Genomic DNA, 21638 nt, shown 5'->3' on the forward strand with positions numbered 1-21638 from the left:
GTAGATCTCACTGAGGGTAGTGAGCAGTACCCATGGCACAGTGTGGGCATTATGTCATCTTGACATTTCCTCTACTAAACAACTCAGTCACTGATTTTAAACTCATGCTTACTCAGGTTCTAAAGATGTAGGCAGGATTCTGTTGTTTGTATTGTTTTACCCAGAGTACAATGTGAACGGCCTCGCTAGCCCAATACCCAATACTCTCCTTTGTGGGGCCAAGAACATAGATGTTAGCATTTTCCCTGCCATTGGAATTCTGATCATCTCCACTCCTGCAACACCCCATGAGGCTCTGCCTTCAGCATTGTAGAACCTCCCTAGCCCACAGGTCCACGCTGTTTCAAATTATTCCCACAAACCAGTTTCAAAAACCCACAGACCGCAGGACCAGATAGTCACAGCAACACGTCACTTCTTGGCATCAATTTTATATACTAATTGATTTCCTGGTTGCTTTAATGTAAACAACTAGGGGGAGGTATGGAAAAATCATGACAGGGGGAGTATGAGGTGGCTGCTCCTGTTATGTCTCCATTCAAGATGCAGAAAGAGAAAGAGAAATAATGTTCAACTCACCTTCTTCACTTCCCCTGTCCAATCAAACCTGGGGCCCCAGCCTATGAGATGGTACCCGCTTAGAGGATGTGTTTCTTTCCTCCATTAAACTCATCTTATTCCAAACCCAGTCAGTGAAGATTGGCGGTCATAACACATAGAGATAAGACCATAAGTCATAGAAGGATCACAAAAGACCACCTAATATCTACTTAGCACCTCACATTGCCTCAGATGATGGAGTGAAGCTAAAGATTTTATCACCTATTATAAAAGCCACTGAAGCAAAAACTAAAGAAGCTGGTTGTTTATTGGGGGGTTGTAAAATGGAGTTAAGGATAAAGTTGAGCAATATCTTTATCACCCCCTTTTGTTTCCTTTTTATGGTAGTTTTTCTTCTCTGTGGAGATTTATAGGTTATATATATATATATATATATATATATATATATATATATATAGTGTATATATATAGTATATATAGGTATATATAGGTAGTATATATATAGGTAGTGTGTGTGTGTGTGTATGTATATATATATATATATATATATATATATATATATATATATATATATATATATATATATGTCATCATGCCAAAAAGTCCCTGGGTCTTAGTCTTACCTTTGACTATTTACCTGTCACTGTTATCTGAGGTGTCCAGCCTACCTCCCATCTGTCATCACTAGTAGACAAGTGGTCACATTCTTGTTTCCTTTAGCATCCCACTTTGACTTCTCTCTTTCTTTAAAAGGTTTTACACAGAGATCTGCCACCCAACAGCATAAACATCATGGTCACCCACGTATGCTGAGTTACTTGAATTGCCCTGCCTAAGGAAATATCCTCTTGACTTTCATGCTAAAGAACTTGGAGAGGGGAAAAGAAAAGTCAATTTCACTGTTGGAGAATTCTTATAAGAAAGAAAAAAATGGCTTCTATGTGTTCTTAAAGTGGATGGCATTAGCTTTAACAAGGCTCTTCCTATTTCCTTTAAGACTATTCTAAATGTTAAGGGATGCATTTTGTTAATAAATAAATGCAGACGTTGAGCCTGCTATTTGTGCTACATTGCTGAATGGGGCTTTATACAATAATACCCAGAAAAGCATTAGAAATTGGATGTGTTTTCCACAAAGTATTTTTGCAAGATAACAGAATCCTTTGTTTAAAAGAAACAGGGGCTGTTTAATCAGAGATCTGGAAAGAAATCTCGTTGTGACAGAAGAAAGCCTAAGGTTAACTTTACTTGATTTAATTAATGTACTTATTGTGCGAACACATGGCTATTTATTGAAACTTTTCAGATTATATAATTCTTCATAAACCAAGCAGGAGGGACTCTGAAAGAAAGGTGGCTATTTTCTGAATCTCATTGTGTCCCATGTGTCTAGTCCAAATATGATCGTAAGGTGTGGTGTGTTTTGCATCACAGCCTATTCCCATGGCTGATAATGTAACGCTGAGGAGCAAATACCTCCGAGCTAAAGCATTTGAGGAAAACAACTTTAAAATAGGTTTCTTTATTGCAGGAGTCCTTTTAGTCTTCACTATGCCAATATGTATCATAAAACTGCACCAAGGGAGGAAAATCTATTTCTTTCTAAACTTAGTTCACCAGGGAGCCAGCTGTAGGTATGACATCTTCTGATGTCAGTGCTCTGTGCATCGCATTTTCCTCTTGCCTTAGAGTGAACTGGAGACTGGTTAGTGACTGCAATGGGACTTATTTATATCAATTATATAGTGTATCACAATGCACTATGAAAACAGACTCATATATGTGTGTCTGTGTGTGCGTGTGTGTGTGTGTATGTGTGTGTATGTGTGGCACATATGTGTGGTATGAAATAGAGAGAAATAGAAAAAGACAGCGAGAGCACGGAGATGGCAGATGATGAAGGACTGACTGGCCAAAGCCATGTGATCATTTGAGCCTAGGAATTATGCAATACCTGGACTGCGTTGATGCAATATATTCCTGCACTTTCCTCTCCCAATCACAGTATTAAGTTAGGTGCTTTTGCATTCTAGAGCCTGATACTAATCATTGTTGGGTAAATTAATATATGCTTGCATGTAAGCCTCCAAGATTCTTTTTTGTGAGTATACTTTTCTGATTTTGTTGTTTGAAGTGGTTTCAACTGAGAGTTTATCTTCTGGGTGCCATCAACGCCAACAAAGGATAACTAGTTTGAATATTTGTGAAACTAAGACATCAGTCTTACGCTCTGGGGGAGCAGGGGTATTCTAACCAAAAAGAACAAGAAAATTATTTCATTGTATTTTGCTAAAACCTAATGTGGCTTTAGTTTAAAATCAATTTTAAATAGATGAGTAAATAGGAGATTGCCACCTCTAAGCAACTAATTCATTTATACATGTCAATAAGGTAGTCATATAATAATAATAATAATAATAATAATAATAATAATAATAATAAATCTCCAGAACATATTTGAGGAGATTAGAGCAAAGTCCTAGCAGTTAATACACTGTACTATTCTTCTTGAGGGCCTGAGTTCAGCTCCCAGCACCCATGGGAGATGGATCATAACCACCTATAACCAGTTCCAGGGGACCTGACTTTCTAATCTGGCCACACGCATAAACAGTCATGTGCACATGCCCAGCCCCCCACAAACACGCATACATCCACAGAATTTAAAATAGCATCAATCTTTAAAAGCATTTTTGAATACCTGAATACAATAATACATTTTAAAGCTTAATCCAGTTGAGTTGTGCCTCTGTTTTTTTATTATTAAAATTATAAAATTTTTTATGCCGGTGCAGCTGTTAAATGGACTGGGTATGGTTTGTAAAATATATTATTTGAGCATTTATTACTTAAGCTATCACCATATCTTAGTTAGCTTTGATTCTTTCCTTAATACGCTACTTCCATAATATACACACATGCATCTGTGCAAGCAGACATATGTGTGCCTTCGGTTGATCATGGGTAACTCCCTCAGCACTGAGCAGAGGTGTTAGGGAGTAGGGTAGTGCACCTGGCTGGACTTGCCACTTCTGAGAAGTCTGGAACTTAATTGCATGGGAAGGACACAGCTCTACAGCTTCATGCCAACAACATGGATGGTTACAAAGGGGAAGGGGCATCTCCACTCTCCATGAGGAAAGTTCCACTGTGTTAGGATCACAGGGAAGGTCTCACCACCTGTGAAAGTGGGGCAGGAGATACGTGACTCTGAGAGGCAACTCCAGTGTACAGCAAGTAGCTTAGAAGTAAGGGAGATGAAACAAATTGCCTTTATGGGGCTACAGAGGATTTTAAATGTTTGCTCTGCTTTCCTTATGGTCTAGATTTCTACAATAACAAAGTGTTGTGAAGAGGTACAAGACACCTTCTCCTCACACAGTCATGCTGTCCCCATTTTCTAAGTAGGGAAGAAGGCCTTGAGCCCATAGTGTGTAACTGCAGGTGCCTTTGCACCTTGCCTATGATAGAGACTCTGACAAAAGTCATTAAAAAAAAAAAAAAAAAAAAAACACCAAATAATCTGTAGGTTCAATGAGGAATGATGGGGCACTCCATCAATTTGATGCTATTGGGCTTATTTCCTATAAAAGTATAGGACCTGAATTTCTGTTGAAATATATAGTTTATATGAGGCTGTTAAAAAAGAAATTGAGTTATTATCCTGTGTGAAAATAGTCTTCATGGAAAGAAAAGTTATGTGGAAGGAATGCTTCATAGCTTTGATTTTTATGAATGCTGTGGTACAATTTGTGAGGGGGAGAATTTTTAACTGTTAACATCCTGTGAGCATGAGATTACATTTTAATTTATAAACGAACTTCTGTTGTACTTATGACACCAAAAACTTTTGCTAAATATTTCTTTCATATATGTATGTATATACAGATAGATGCATGCTTCTGTTTTACATATATTTATAATATACGCATAGCATTTCTATGTATATCTAATATGTGCATAATAATATATGTATATGTTTTATATAAAATCCATATATGTTTGTGTGTATTCATTTATATGTTTTATACAGTTCTCACAGTTATGGCAAATTGGCCATATTTAAAAATATTTGTTAAATTTTTTACTTATACTCATATTTTTGTATTTTAAGCTGTAGAATAGGGACACACACACACACACACACACACACACACACACACACACGTGAATTATTTTAAAGGGAGGGGGCATTTCCCATGATTGACAGTGCATACAGTATTAGGAATTGGAGTTCGGCTGTGAAATGCTAGCCATAGGTCAATGTGTTTGGTCACCAGGTCTCCAGTTGGTGTTGCTCTTTGGGAAGAATATGGAACCTCTAGGAAGCAGAACTGTCTAGAGGAAGCAGGACTGGGGAATTTTATAGGCTGGCCTTACTTTTTGTTCATTTCCTGTTTTTTCATGGTGATACAATGGGACCTGCCACTTCATACTCTTGCCATAATTCCTTCCCCATTATTATGGGCTGTATACTTTTTGAAACTTTTCAAAATAAACCCTTTCTCCCCTATTTTGTTTCTCAATGGGTATTTGGTTACAACAGTGAAAAAATAGCTAATACAGAATTTACCTGTTTTTGTTTTGAGCGCGAACTCATATGTCAGGTGCAACAAAGAGGTTGCAGGGAATGGGAATTATATATTATCTTAGTTTGAGCTCTATTGCTATGAAGAGCCACAGGACCAAGGCAGCTGTTATAAAGGAAAACATTTAGTTGGTGCCGGCTTATAGTGTCAGAGCTCTACTCCATCATCACCATGGTGGGAAGCACGGCAGCATCCAGACAGACTTGGTGCTGGAGAAGGAGCTGAGAGCTCTACATCTTGATCCACAGACGGCATAAGGAGACTGTGTGCTCTCACTGTATGTCACTTAAGCATATATAAACTCAAAGCCTGCCACCACAGCGACATGCTTTCCCCAACAAGGCCACGCCTACTCAAACAAGATTTGCCTAATAGTGTCACTCTCTATGGGCCAAGCATTCAAACACAGGAGTCTATGGGGGCCGTTCCTATACACATCACCACACATATTTTGATGGAATTTGCATTCTTGATCAAATCTAGAATGTCATTAGAAAACTGATTTGGGATGAGGTCAATATGCATTGCACCTGTTCAGAACTGGAAGACCATCATACAAGTAAAAGTAAATACAAGGGGGCGGGGAGGGAAACTTCTTCTATTGAAGTGTGCTTGTTAAGTTCTTTCTGATGGCTTCTTGGGTTATATAAATTTAGTTTGAGGTCATTATATGGATAATTTGTTACTAAGTAAAGTAGTTTGTCAGGTTACGAGACATTAATCTTCCAATAGGTCTTTAATTAGGACAGATGCACTAAATAGTTCATAGGAAGACTTGGCCTGGAAACATCTATAATACTCAATTATACCATTTTACAGGCAATAGCAAATTATTTTTGTGTAGTCTGGAAATTGTGGGACTTAATTAATTACCTTCGATGCTTTAGACATCTGCTCTGCGCTCTTTTAGATGCATTAAATTGGCAACTCATGAAATGGCTAAAAATAGAGTTCAAATTCCCCAGATGGGAAAGGGTAAAGACCAACTCTGACGGAAAGAAAAGCCATCCTGTGGTGGACTGGAAATCTGAAACCAAACTAGGCATCCAGCAACATTGGATGTAGCAAGCTCTTTGGTGTGAGGTAATTACTTTTTAAAGAATGAGAATTTTACATGGTTCTTAAAAACAAACATCCAAACAAACAAAAAACCCTTCAACTTCCTTTTCAGTGCATTTTATCCCTGTTTTCCTAAGATAGGCTGCAGTAAACAAATGGAAGAAGCAGACAGCGCACAGACACAGACCACATATCAATTTCTGTCGTGTGAGCACCTCTGAGTGAAATGTATTTCCACACAAACAAATAACTTTGCCCCTAGAAGTTGTTTCGAAGACATGACAAAAATAAGGCCTGCTGCAGTACCCACAGACATTTTCATGCCATAGAGGTTCAGATGGTGGGAACGGGGAATTAAGAGCTAATTCCGTTTGTAATTAGATCACACAACACAGATGGTGATGGCATCACAGTGGCGGGGAGGGGGCGGGGGAGTGACCGTTTCAGTAAACTAAGGAAGGCCTGGTGTTCAATTCATTTTTCGTCCTGGAAGAGTCTTCTGCTGAAGAGTGGTGGTGTGAGGCAATTACAAAGGAACTGAGCACATCCTGAAAGCTCCAAATGGGGGTCAAGTTAACTGATCCTCAGATCTCCTCTTCCCATGACAGTCAGCATCAGACCATGAGCCCAGCAAGGAGCACCTGTGCTCTGGCAGCCCAAAGTCTCTCAGCTTGCTAGCAAGACTCCCATCTCTGTGTGTGCACTGTCTCCCAGACCGTAGGAAGATGTCCTGTCAGTGTGGACACAGAATCCAACCCTTGGCCCCCCCAAAACCTCTATGGTCATGTTGGGTAAGCATGTGTTTCCCATTTGATGAGCCTTGAACTGGGTCGGGACAGGAGGCGGGAGGAGGAGTGACCTCTGTAGTGGTGAGGGAGTCAAATGAGTGACAACCAGCAAAGACCAAGCTCCCTGTGAAATGTTCGTGCAACCACACTTTTGAAAGTGAGTACGAAGAGTGTAATTAACTTGAAAAACATACACTGATATGGCCAAATGACCCTCTGTACTTGTGACCAATATGAGAACTATTAATGCAGTATTTTGGTTTTTTTTTTTTTCTGTAAATATGCAAAATCAATTGTATGTTTTACACTCAGTACATCTCAAGTCAACCAAGCCCCCTTTGTCACTCAATGCTCTCTAAAGGAACAAAATGCATAGAATGAGTAGATAGTAAAGGGTTGTTTATTGGGGATCGCTTCTCTAATACGGTCTAGGCACACAGCAATGGCTGTCTCTCCCACATGGGAGAAGCTAAGAGCCCAGTGGTTTCTCAGTCCATGAGGCTGAGTATCTCAGACACCCTCAGTCTGAAGGACACCAAGAGAGCTTCAGGTCTTCAGATCCCCCTTGGAAGCCTGAAACTAGGTCCTAACATCAGAGCAGAAAGGCAGGAGCAGCAAAATGAAGGTAGGTAGACCAGCCATTGAGATTGAAAGTAAGTAGGGCAAACGCAATAAGCCTTTCTTCCTCCTTTTCCTTTTGTCCCACTGCCACCCGACCTCATATTCAGGGTGTCTTTCCCATTTCAAATCATCTGATCAAATAAATTCCACACATGGGGAGAGTTGGAGGTGGAAAAACAGAGAAACTGCAGGCAAGGGCATCTCTGAGACAAGCTGGAGACCTACAATAGGGTCCTACCTGGGAGGATATGAGGGTGACTCTAGCTGAGACCCCCTAGTAGCAAGGGTGTGTGTGTTATAGACACTGAAGAGGCCACCCTCTAACTAGATAGGACTCCTAGTAGAGGAAGGGGAACATAATCCACCCACAGAAACTTCAACCCAAAATGTACCCTGCTTACAAGATATGTAGGGATAAAAATAGAGCAGAGATAGAGGAATATCCAACTAATGCTTGGACCAACCTGAGACCCACCCCATAGGAGCCAGCTAACCCCTGACACTATTAAGGATACTCTGCTATGCTTGCAGAGGAGATCCTAGTATTGCTATCCTTTAAGAGGCTCCACCCAGCAATGGATCGAAATAGATGCTGAGACTTAGAGGCAAACCTTGGGCAGATTGAAGGGAGTTTTGTGGAAGGTGGGGGCAAGGATAGAAGGACCTGGAAAGACAGAAACACCACAAGAAGACCAACAGAGTCAACTAATCTAGGACCCAGAGAGGCTTGCAGAGACTAAAGCACCAAACAAGGACCATACATGGACTGGACTTAGGCCCCTACACATATGTACCCAATGGGCAACTTGGTCTTCATGTGGGTCCCTAGTAAGGGGAGTGGGGCTGTCTCTGACAAGGACTTTGTTGCCTGCTTTTAGATTGCTTCTCCCTGGTGGGGCTGCCTTGCCAGGCCACCAAGGAATAAGATGTGTTCAGTTCTGATGTGACTTGATGTGCTGGGATGGGTTGGTGAATGGGAGTTCCCCTTTTCTGAGAGGTAGGGGATAGGGGGAAGAGGGAGGGAGGGTGGGACCAAAAGGAGAGGAGGTGGGAGGCTATGATTGGCATGTAAAGTGAGTTAATTGTTTTAAAAAGAAAAGAAACTTCCACAAAAGTGCCCAGAAACTTGCATTTTAGTTGATTTCAGATAGGACAAGTTGACAATCAAAATTAGCTGCCACACCACCTTTGAGCAGTCTATGCCTCACTGTGTCTAGTAGGCATTGTCTTAGACAACACATTCTGGATAATGAGCAACAGTGCAACTAATATTCACAGGTACAGTAAGGCATGAGCCTGGTACCAGTTCGAAGACACCCTGAAAAGAAAACTTTTACTTAAATTTAATTTAGAAGAGTTTGTTTGTTCACGAAATCAACCTATGAATATGGTAGCCCTCGGAACCTGAAACAGTTCGGATAGTGTCACACAGCAACCAGAACAGGTGATATTCATAGTTAGAAAGGGCTAGGTTGGATAGAGCTTGATGTTTGCCTGCTTGGATATAGTTTGATCAGATGGCAGCCTGTGATTGGCTAGAGCCCAGCTACTGTGATTGGGTGAAGCTCTACTTGTTACCGGAAGGAATTCCCGTGTTAGGATACAATTTGCTACTTGCAGAGGCAGCTTTAAGTTAAACTTAACGAAACAAAGCAGGTATTTCTTTGAATAAAGAAGATTCCTGCTCATCTGTTAAGTTCAAACTTTGCATTCTGCGAGGCCTCCCCCACTTTCCACCTCCATTCCCTCTAAAATAGAATTTTTCTTGCTTCTGCACTTCACAGCTGCATTTTCCTCCTCCCACTGTGGTGGTTTGAATTATTTTATTTTATTTTATTTAGTTTTGCCATTCATGTAATGCTATGGCTTTATTGGTGGTGGTAGATTTGTTTGTTCAGTATTTCCCCCTAGGAAATTATGAGCATCTTGAGGACAGGGGTGAAAACCTATTTATCTTGATTTCCTGAATCATAAAGAGAGCTCCAGAAATCCTGTTGACTTTAAGAATCACACACAGTCTCAGAGACTGAAGGTAGAAGGGTGTGGAAAGGTAAGCAGCCAGCTCTCATCTCAAGACGGGGCAGAATGAGAGAGAAGACAGGAGGGTGTTAAGGACCAGGCCAGGATAAGAAGTGTGAGAAAGGGGTAGAGAGAGATAAAGACAACTTTGGAGGCTGGGCCTCACTCCAGCATCCCTTGGAATTGCTCCTTGGGTGACACTGTGCCTGGGGACCATGTCCACCTTTGTAACATGTGGAATATAGTTTGGAATCGAGGGTGAAGGTAGAAATATTTGCATCACTGATCTTTTGTAACGTTTATGAGAGAAACATTTGACCTTTGTTTTGGTATAGTCATTCCCTCTGTTAAAAAAATAAGACAATGAGACACAATGTGTACATACTCCAAAATATTTTCCCTAGACCAGTTTACCAAGTATACAGATTTAACCTAAACATTTTTCAACAGTGTTCAGATAATTAAATTAGAAATCTATTTTTGATAGACTCAAATTTTAACTGATGAAAAGCATATGAATACCAACCAATAATTTGGAGTTAAATCTGACAGTTTAAAAGTAGTGTATCTTGTAAAAGTTATTAACATACAAAGGGATACATTTAATCTTACAGGTAGATTAGTAAAAACTATACAAGCCCACACCGAAGCGGCCCTCCATGTTATTAGGCTGCTGTTAGAGGCTGATTTTCCCAGTGAAAAAATAAACATGACAAGACCAAATCTCTGCAACCTAGTTTTAAACATTTCCCCAAAGGACCTCAAAATAATAGAAGTAGTGGAAAGAGAGATACTGAGGTAAGAAAAGTTAGGAGCTTATTTGTCTTTCGTGTTCCATTTACCAGCATTGGAAACCCTACAGTATGGTAGCTGCTGCTTCTTTGGCACCACCAGCAAGTTATTGCTTATTATCAGTATCTAAAATCCTGAACAGGTCACCTTGTTCCTTCTCTTTGCTGTGGTAGAGAGACAAACGAGGCAATTGTTAAGAATGACCATATTTGGGGCCTGGGAAAATAGCTCAGGTTTCAAAGTGCATAGTTTGCAAACATAAGGACCTGCGTTCAATGCCCTCAGAACCTACATGAAAAAGAAAGTCTGTCCTAATGGTTCACGCTTGTGATCCTGCGCTGAGAAGCTGGAAAGAGGTGGATCCCTGGGGATCAGTGAACATCCCAACTAGCAAGCTCGCTAAATTCTGGGCCACTGAGAGAGACCTTGTCTAAAAAATAAACAGTATCGTGCGTGATGTGTGTTTGTTTCTCAACATTCAGTGGCTTTATTCTGATGTACAGCCATGATCACTGTTGGTAAACGCTCTTTACTTGAATGAATTAACTGGATTTTTACAGCATCTGTGCTAGGATGCTTCCTGACAATGCTTTCTGACAAAGCACCTGGGAAAATCAACTTGAAGGAGACATACACTTGGTTCAGCATCTCAGAGGGATTATGTGTCGCATCAGTGCTTGACTGCATTTATTTTGGGGGTCTATGATGAAGCAGACCATCATGGCAGGTACTGCATGGCACACACTATTCACTTCCTGACAGCCAGGAGCAGAGCATGGGAGGAGGCAGCCAGCACTCAAAGGACTGGACAAAAGATATCCTTCAAGGTCATGTCCCAAGTGACCTGGTAGACCCCCACCCACAGTTTCCACTACTTTTCTAAGGCATACCCAGCCAAGAGGCCAAGCCTTCAACACATAAGCCTGTGGGAATGTCCCATTACGCCACATCAATCAGAGAATGCTATAATCCTCATTATACCAATGAATTAATATATCAGAGGGATGGGTCACTCTCCAGCATTCTACCCAGCAGAGAAGAGACTGAAGCTGCTTAAACACAGGTGTGGACCACCCACCCCACTGTGCTGCGTTCCCCTGATGACCTAGGGAAGGAGGGTCCTTTAGGAAGGACTTCATAGTCCTTGGACTAGACATGAAGAAAACCTCATTCTGACCTCTTCACTTCCATGTGGTTCAGAACACTGTCACGAGGGGCTCAGCAATGACAACATATGGAACTGCCAATGGACACATTGGGGGTGAAAAACTAGCAAGCTCAGAGTGTAGATTCTGCTACCCTAACATGTTTCCTAACTAGGCGCATAGGGCAGGAGCTATGTTCAATTTTAAAACTTCTCTTAATGTGCTTTTGAAAATCAGCTGCAAGGATGCACATCATTTCTTCCATGAATGTTCACCCATCAAATACTTAATGAGCTGATATCTGATTTAATAGTGACTCTCTCATTAAAAGCTACACTCCTAAGGATTTTTTTCAAGTAAGAATTTTTTCAACTACCTATATAAAAGAACCCATATGAACTACCTATATAAACAAACATATGCAAACAGATAAAGTCTTTGCATGCTGTCTTTTCTCACTCCACTGCTAGTTGATTTTTTAGTATTCCTAAGTCTTGTATGAGTTCTGTACAGAGGGAAATGGTAACCCAAAAACATGGAACTTAAAAGTATAAATTTGAAATTCAAAAGTATAAATTTTCTATTAAATGTTTCTAATTTTATAACTAAAGGAATTTTAGAGTACCTGGCGTAGATAATTAGCTCCTATTTAATTTCCTTTCCTTTCTCTGTGATTACAAATCCACTACTTTCTTTTATCAGATTTGTCCTTGTTTCCTTATTAGTTGAACTAGCTGCACATATTATTTTAATGTCCTGTAGACCTCCTGGAAGGTCGGGGTGTGTGTTATGATGCATCACCAATGTTATTCCCTAGATCAGCAGTAGGCTTGGCACAGAGGAACCAGACTGCATCACTGGGTTCCTTAATACGGCATAGCTCTAGAGAGCAAGTGCTGAAAAGTGAGCATCTTTTTTAAAAAATGAAGCATGTCATGCATAAAGAGAAAACCTTCAGTTTCTGTCTCCTACCAGTGAAGAGCGGCATCTCATTAACTTGGCTGCTAAAATAAATAGTAACTAAATAAACAAGTGTAGGGCAACAATAGACACCATTTTCCTAGGGTTAGCATGAGCAAATGTCCTCTCTTCGCTTAAGATCCCATTCATTCCACATTCGATCTTAGACCTCCTCATCCTACCATTGATCTAAAATGTCTCTGGCTCTCTGGGGGTAAAGGAGGAACATGCCGATGTGTAGCATCCCATAATTCCTATTATTGAAAAACCATGTTCAATCTCAAATGACCTTTTCTTGTATTTATTGTCAAGCTAGCTTTACAGCCCACATTAAATGGAAGCTTTTGTGAGCTGGCTGAAAAGCATGCTGATGAGCCTGCAGTGAGAGAGGCTCTGAGAGTGTTTGCTTGGGACAGCCTGCCTCACTCTGGGGACAGCCAGCTGCTGGAGCAGGAGCCCTGGGCCCACTGTTCATTGCCCCCTGCTGCCAAGTCCACGGTAAAGGCAAGGCTTTGTGTCTTAATTTTGGACCCTAAAGAAAGAGGCTGAAATTCTGATGCAAGAAGAAAGTTTGTCTCTGAAGAAGTGCTCAGCGCTTCCACAGTCGACACTCGGAGAGTCAGGAGCTTGGAAACTGTTGGCCAAGAATTTTCTGGCTGTGGGAAGGGTCAGTGTGGACACTTGGACTCTTAACCAAAATAAATTTGATCATTCTCAATGCAGAAGTGGTCTTTATGATTTACATGCGTTTGCTGTGACCGATTCAGTCAGTGGAATCAAGGCAAGACTTTGAAAATGGCCTTATAATTATGCTAAGAACCCAGAACTGGTTCCTGAGAAGCTGGTCCACTTGACTCTGAGAAAATGCCCACGTGGCACGAAATGAACTCTTCCATCCATTTTCTCCATGCCATTTAAAACACAACAACAACAAACATATATTGTCCATTCATTTACCATTCCAAGTTTGTGTTCACATTCACAAGTTGACTTTTAAGCTCTCTTTATTTAAAATAAGAAAAATAATGTTCAAACTCCCCTATGGTTAAGAAGTGAGTTTCTCAAACTTTTACAGTAATTTTACATTTGTGAGATTTAGTCTGCTTCAAGTTGTACACATACATGTGTGTGTGTGTGTGTGTGTGTGTGTGTGTGTGTGTGCCTACGGGTGTGTGTGTGTGTGTGTGTTGTATATGTGTGTTAGTCTAGAGGCTAGAAGTAGACATTGAGTGCCTTCTTCAGCCACACCCATCTCAATTCTTTTTGTACAGGATCTCTTATCAATTCAAGTGTAGGCTGGCTAGGGAGATCTAGGGAAGTATTTGTCTCTGCCTCCCAGTGCTGGTATTACAGACACACCGCTGCTCTTGCCTCAGACTTTTCACACGGGGGTGGGAGATCGGAATGGTTGTCCTCATGCTTGTCTGGTAAGCCCGTCACCATCTGAGGGGTCTCTCCACACTGGCTCCCCCATCCTCATTTGAGAATTATGCATTGTGAGATTGAAATGCCAGTTTTTCCTTAGCCTGCCAAAGTTTCAGAGAGTGAAAATAGTATCATGCCCAAGTGGATTAGGAGAGAACAGAGTCACCTTGCACTGTGCCCTCTAACCTCAGGAAGCTCCCACATTTGGTTGAATGCTTTGCTGTAACCATCTTGAAGTTCTTGGGACTTGCGGTTTCATCCTTCATTAAGCTCCGCCCTAGGTCCACAGGCATGAGGTAGAGAGACCTACCTAGGGAATGGCCTGGACTTTAGAAAACTCAAAGCCCCCATTCTCAACCCCTAGCTAGTGACACACCTCCTCCAAAAGGCCACACCTCCTAAAACTTCTCAAACAGTTTTCACCAACTCATTCTCATTCAAACCACCACACAGGGATATACTTGACACCTTTCTCTAAGGACAAAACTCCTTGCTTTTACCAAAGAAAGAACTCCCTTTATTTTTGGAAAAAGGTAGTGATGTCTTCATTTGTGGCCAGGCTACTTTAAGCCTCTCTTTGGGGAGTTTTCCCTCTAATTACTTTCTTCTGCATTGCTGAAAATGGAATGTTTGAGTTAAGCAGTTCTGGGTGAACCAAGCACAGCAGTGATTTTTCTTAAGACCAATTACAGTTCTAAAGATCATTGTCCCTCATTCCGATGCCCTAACCAGAAATCATTGTTTGAAATAGAGTTCTGTGGACACTGGAGGTTAGAAGTTAGCAGTCTGTATGTTGGAGGTAGGTGGACACCAGCTGAATGCGCACCTATCATTTAGTAGTGAGATCTAAGGAAGTTCTTTTGCCTCTCCAACTCATGTTTTCCCAAAAACATCGATAAGACTATTAATGAACCCTACTGTGTGGGTTTATTATGAGGTATCAAGAAGATGGCCCAGGGAACATCTTAGTGAAACCTAACATTAGAAATACTTCTCTTTGCTGAGCTATAATTGGTGCTGACTTTCTACATTTTCACCATCTCCTCTTTCCTCTATCTTTTTTTATAATCCACAAAAATTACTTATATGCCTCAAAATGATTATAGAAGAGTTTAAAGGCTTCAAACACATTGAAATGGTATTTAAGAGAGAAGAAAAACCAACTACCCTGATTTGATCATTATAATTATATATGCATATTAAGTTATAAAAACATCCCATAAATAAGTATAAATGTTATACAGCCACTTAAAAGTCCTAGCGCACATTGTCTGGCACAGAGTATGTGGTCAATTCCACAATTAATTTTGAACTATCAAAACTTTTTAAAGCCAATAACTATGAAAATATAACTGAAGCCCAATTGAAATAGGTGAGGTATATTTATATAAACATACATGTGTCTAGGCCAGCAACATATGTAAGTAACTACATAGTTGCTACATATATTCATTGCAGTGATAGAAAGTAAGATGACTGACAAATAGATGCAAATATAGATTTTGTTAATCGGTCCAATTTCTCTGTAGAAGCCTGACTGTACAACTTACATAAACAACTGTCATGATTTCATTGTCACATGATATTGGTGAGATACAGACATCTCCTGGAGCTCTTGGCTCACCAAATTGAGTATTTTGGAAGGAAGTTACTCTAAGGAAGGGAAGGATCTGTGCATTGAGTCTTCACTGTGGTATCAAGTGAAGCAACCTTACTATGATCGAAATTTGAGGATGGGCTGATTAACAAGGACCATCTGTGGCATGGGGACTGATGGTGGCCAGTGTTTTTCTTGTCTCTGCTCTCCAATCCATACTGAAGCTGCAAGTTTCAAAACCACTTCTGGGCGAGCAATACTGATAAAGAGTTTTGCCTTTCCGTGAAATGGCTCAGCTCAGGTAATTATTTGTCTGCACAGGCTGATGCCTCTCTGGCTTAGTGCCTATAGACTCCTGCGAGACCAGCAATGGGCGTGATTGACAGGGAGCTGAAACTCCGTCACCTGGGTAAAGCCCGCTGGTAATGAAGCATTCCTACTCAGACATGGCCTTTCCGGACCTGCCAGGCTGCATTTGCTGGCGGCAGCTCTGAAAGCTTTCCATGGGAAAATGATGTTTCAAAGGTGCCAATTACAGCACATATGTATTTCACCTTGAGAATTTCAATTGGCAAAGATAATATCATGGATTGCCCTTAGAGTTTTGATGGGAGGTTCATTTGTGCTCAGAGATCTGATCGAAATGTAGTTATTAACAGGGGCTTTTGAAAACACTGCGCAAAAAAAGCAATGGGGGATTGTTTTCCTAAAAGCCTGTCCTGCAGGACCGTTTACCAGCTAGCTCTTTCTTAGCACATGTTTAAAGAAAAATGGCGTGCCAATAAATAAATGCTCCTGGACACCAATTGGAATCGACTTTCCTGATGGAACATGTTATCTAAATATAAGTTGATGTGTGCTATCCCGTGGTTTTGGACACGGGACAGGAAACCGAAGTCCTCTTACCCTGCTCTATCCAGCCATCCCTCAGCCTTACTCAAGCAAAATGATGACGTCATGGGAACCAATAGCGCTCATAAACTGTTTATGGGCTGTCTCCTGCAAGGCAAGTGGTTGATGGGACTCAATCTATTTGTTAATTTAATCGACACGAAACTCTCGTGACTGTGCAGAAAGAATATGTTTGTGTCCATCTTCTCAGAAGAAACTGAGATTTCGAGATATCAAATAAGCCATCTAAGATTGTCCAGTAGATAAAGTGCACCACGGCTCTGTCTTCCTCTAGGCATCTGTTAAGTCACGCAAAGCCATGTGATGAACTCATTCATACTCAATTGATAGGGACTTACTGCTATAGGCTGCTTATCCTGGGTCTCCTAACCCAGAAGGTCAGAGATAGGGGACGGCTTAATAAAAATAATTGCCTTCTACACTGAGCTTTGGGGCTGGCGTTTTCTTACACACACACACACACACACACACACACACACACACACACTCAGATATTCCCTGGCTAGAGGCCTGTTGTTTCCAGTGGAGCCTCTGGTTTCCCGGCCCAGCTTCTCTTGCAGATGTTGCCCGCTGTCTCCTTTGCAGCTCTCCAACAACGCTCCCTGCTCAGCATCCTGCATCCCTTCTGTCACAGCGCTGGCTAAACTTTCTAGAAGACAGTTCTAGAACAGAGTCAAAATGTGGGTTAGAGAAGAATCTAACCAGATTACTTATTAACAGGATTACATATCCTATATTAGACACCGTTAGATGTGTATTTGTGTGATTTTTATAAGGATCATGGGCCTGACCATCCAAGAACTCACACCTGCAGTCCTGAATACCCTGCACCTGACTAGATTTACTCTCCTTTCAAAGTTTTGACTAGAACTGTTTGACACAGGTTACAAAGGGAGCAAACTGCATGCCTTCCTACCATGGCACACACATGATGGATGGCCTGATTCAACCCAGGAGGGCCCTAACGGGGACAAGACCATGTGCTGCACATTCCCAGAAATTACAGCTTAGTACCAATTACAGGAGAGCCAAGATTTCTGTTTTCTTCTTTATTTGTTTATTTTGTTTTTTTGTTTGGTTGTTGTTGTTGTTTTTGTTTGGGTTTTTCAGGACCTCTTAATATTCTGAGCAAGCGTGCTGCACAGCTATGATCAAAGTGAGGTGACTCGTTATCCAAAAGGAGTTTGAGCAAAGAAGCCATCCACTTAGATGCTGCTGCGCTCAAAATGAGATTTTCTCCAAGCCCCTGTCAGGGTTCCCTGTGGCAGAGATAGATAAATGGTATATCAGACCCTCACCTTCTTCAGTGGCCTTGTCACGTCCTCCCTAAGGAGTAGACAGAGCATCCAAGAACATCTCTGCCTACCTGTCATCTCACACTGGGCTTCCACACAGGGGAGGTGTCCCTCTAGCACCTGATTTTCATAACAAAGTGCCAGCTTGAATCCTGGTTGTCAGAGTCTAACCTCTTGAGCTCTTCTTGTGCAGCAGCATACAATAGCTGCCGGCTGTGCTCTGCATCTCAATTCCTAAGTGTTGGCTCCAATCAGATGGCAGCACAGAGCAATAGCCCCAGAGACCTGCCAAAGCAAGCGGCCCTGCTAGAATTGCTTACTGCCCTCCGGATCTGACCACCAGAAGCTAAACCAAGATACGTAATGTCAGCTGCTTACAGCAAGACCCGTAGGGAGCCTGGATTAAACATGATACCCCTGGACTTGAGAATTGGTCACATGAAAAAATGCTATTGCTTTTGAGGAATTCAGAAGAGCTTGAGGTGTGTTGGGGGGGCAGTCAGGAGCACCCCACTCGTTGCTTTGGATGTCGCATCTAAACAGAAAAGGGAATCTTCTTGGAGGGCCAAGCTCTGTCAGTGTTTTCTCCTGGTGACAGGAGACACTTCTGCATATAAGACAAGAGACAACGAAAATTCTTTCTGCATCACAATTCTCATTTGGCCAGAGCTGAGAAAGTCCATGTCTCAGCTGCAGTAGCATCCTAAATCTTAGGATCTAATTATTCCCAATTTTTATCTCCTCATTCCAGAATATTTCCCTAGACACTGAACTAGAAGTATCTTGTTTATCTTCAGAACCATGAAAGAACAGCTATCTGTTTATTATTTTCATTTCATAGAAATGGCATCTAAGGAACAGGAGGGTGATTATCCCTACTAACCAAAGTTACAAGCAGTGAACAAGGGGGTGGAAGAATTGTACATGCTCTAAGCGAAAGCTTCCTGTGTGTTGCAATATTAGGAAGCTCTAGCCAAGTCACTCACTGTGTTGATGGGCCTCTGGTTCAGCTCTTCTAATGACAGCTAAGTCATTATTATGGGCATGTCAGTATGAGGGCCAAGAAAAATATAAAACAACAAAATCTCAGCATGGAATTTGGATATTCACATTATAGGAAACACATCTGGTATGTATATGTGTGTGTGTTTAAGCAATACACATATATATAAACATATACATATATATTTATATATACACAAACACACACACAAACACATCTATCTAACTTGTCTTATTATTATAGAGCAAAATTTATAAGATAAATAATTACAATTTAAATAATTTGCTTAATATAGTACCTGAATTGCTATCAGATAAATATTTCTCTAAAAGATCAAAATATATGGTTCTTTCTCATTTTCCCATTTGGGTCTCTTTCAATTTGTGGAGTTTATTAGCTTGCTTCAGTGTCTCTGAGCATTAGTCAACATTTAAAGTGTAGGTTTTTATGATTCTGGAGAAAGCAATTGCTTCCACGGGAGAAAACATTCTGTAAATTACATGTAAATGTTTCTACTTGGATGAGTTCTTTTGCATCTGTGCAGAGGATCATTTTAATTTACACAGGAATGAAGGTTTTCCATGATTGACTGTCGTAGCCACGCGTGTGTATCTAATTTCTACTTCATTTGTACCCAAGTCTAGCAGACACAAGGGGCATTTTGCCATAATGTAAGTGCTGCTTACAAATAAAATAAAATTATAATAAAAAGCTGCAGATTACTGTGCCATTTCTAATTTTATTTCAGCGCTGTCCCCAAGAGTGGGTTGGAGCAGAACTGAGCCATGTAATTTTGGCCTTTTGATGCTCTGAAGATGCAGGCCATAAAGACTGAATCCTAGAGACAAAGCCCAAGAAACTTGACTTCAGAGCCTTAAACAGCCCTCCCTTCCCCTCACAACTGCAGTTCCAAGTGGAGTAAGTCCTTCCTGTCAGGAAGACTGTTCAATTGATCATTTTCATTTCTTTTTTCTCTATCTCTGAGATTAGCTAGATATTTTTTTTAAAAGTATATTTGAAAATCCCAAGGATTGTAAAGGTGTCAATTAATACAGCTTCTGTTTGCAGCACTAAAATACTCCCAAGAAATAACTTGCTCTCGTTTCCATTTGTTGACAGTGAAAGACGTGCAGCATTTCCACATTAGTCAGTTGCTGAGGTGAAAGCAGTGGTCTAGGTTTTAATGTTTTAATTTTATTGTCTCATCGCTGATAATGTAAAAATGAAGGTCATTAAAATGTGAAAAGGTATATCGATACTTAATTTTTTTCCAACCTAGAACCAAAGACATCTTTGTTTTTAATCATATTATGTCTGCGTTATTAAATGCTATAAATTAATGGGAATTTGTAGTTTACAAGTTCAGCTTAACAGAAGTCAGCCACTCTCTCTGTGTAGCATTTTCTTGGGTGTAGTTATCTTTTTCCAGCACATTTTTTTCTATAGTCACTACTCTTCCTTTGTTTCCAGTTTTTTCTTCCCTTTGGTTACCTTGGGGAATAACATTGGAATTTACCCTGACAAAAGCCTGGAAGAACACAGGCATCTTGCCCAAGATAAGATTAGTTGGCAAAGAGAGCGGGAGTTTACCCTTCTCTAGGCTGGCAAATTGAAATGGTGTTGGTCCAAGGTGAGAAGGACATCTGTGAGTGTGGAACACATCCCCCTTGAGATCCACAAAAAGTACCACTTTCTAACAAGCTCCCCAATTGGACCAGTAGGAAGCAAAGGAAGCCTCTACCCTGGAGAGAATAGAGGAGACTTTCCCAGAGCACCTGCACAGGCAGTGTTTTAGAGAGGGCGGCATTTTCATTTTTGAGGACCTACATGCTTCAATCTCTAATAGTTCAATTAGTTACCTGCTATAGACTCTTCATACCCATCATAATTAATATCATTTTTCTTATCACAAATTAGTTTTAAACTCAAGTTCTCCGAAGTGCAAGGAACTCTTGAATGTGTTAATGAGACATTGCAATAGACCATTCACTTTGAAATGGAAAGAAAGGGTATCAGATAATTTTTTAAAAACCTTCTAAGCTCATGTTTACTTTCTTTAGATTTTGTTTGTCTCATCTTATTTCAATTTAATTGCTTTGCATTGTCCGTGGTAATTATACAAACACTAATTACCTGAATCCATTTAATTCCGTGGCATTCGGTGTTATCCATCAAATGTTCAGTCGAGTGACAGCATCTAAATATGAATGCATGGCTTAACTGTCTGTCACAGGATTTGCATTATTGAGGAGTTATCATCTTGGGAAGCACAGAAACTTGAAACATGTATTCACTATAGCTTTATTTATTAATAAGATAGAAGCCATTTCCACCTTAGAAGATGTTGCTTCAAATCCTGCTTTAAAAACAGGATCTAAATCCTTATGATTGGGGAATGTTGAATCACATTTTTTTTTTAAGTTTTAAAATTATGTTCTGCTCCAATTAATTTCCTAAGTCTGATTATCAACATACTCCTTTCTGAAAGCACACCGTACTGCCAATAATAGTTTTGTGGCTCAGCTGGCTTCCAAGACAGTCTTTAGTGTGCTGTGCAACCCCAGTAATTTTGTCCAAGTTCAGGTGCATGTTCAAAGACTCTGGTATTTTGTTTAACAGGATTCAACATCTAAGTTTGACTCAACTCCCTTTTCCCTAAAAAAATAAAATAAATCTAGGTCAAGATGGCAAAACATAACAAATGCTTGGTTTACAGTCTCACCGAAGTCCTTCAAAATGTTATTTTTAAGAATAGTCTTTTAAATCTCATGATTTGAGAATGCCATACATGAATAGAATCTGCTTTAACTAAATCTGCCTCACCCCTTTAAGCTCCCCCAGCACCCTTACCACCACTCTTCCCTCCTCACTC

General features: G+C 40.5%; 1 protein-coding gene across 1 annotated transcript in view; it reads left to right on the plus strand.

Annotated features, from left to right (window-relative positions):
• Samd5 (sterile alpha motif domain containing 5) overlaps positions 1-21638 on the plus strand; it is a 393914-nt gene that overhangs the window by 315721 nt on the left and 56555 nt on the right. The window lies entirely within an intron of this gene.

Source organism: Acomys russatus, chromosome 21 (genome assembly GCF_903995435.1).
Source record: "Acomys russatus chromosome 21, mAcoRus1.1, whole genome shotgun sequence".
In the NCBI taxonomy this organism is placed as follows: Eukaryota; Metazoa; Chordata; class Mammalia; order Rodentia; family Muridae; genus Acomys; species Acomys russatus.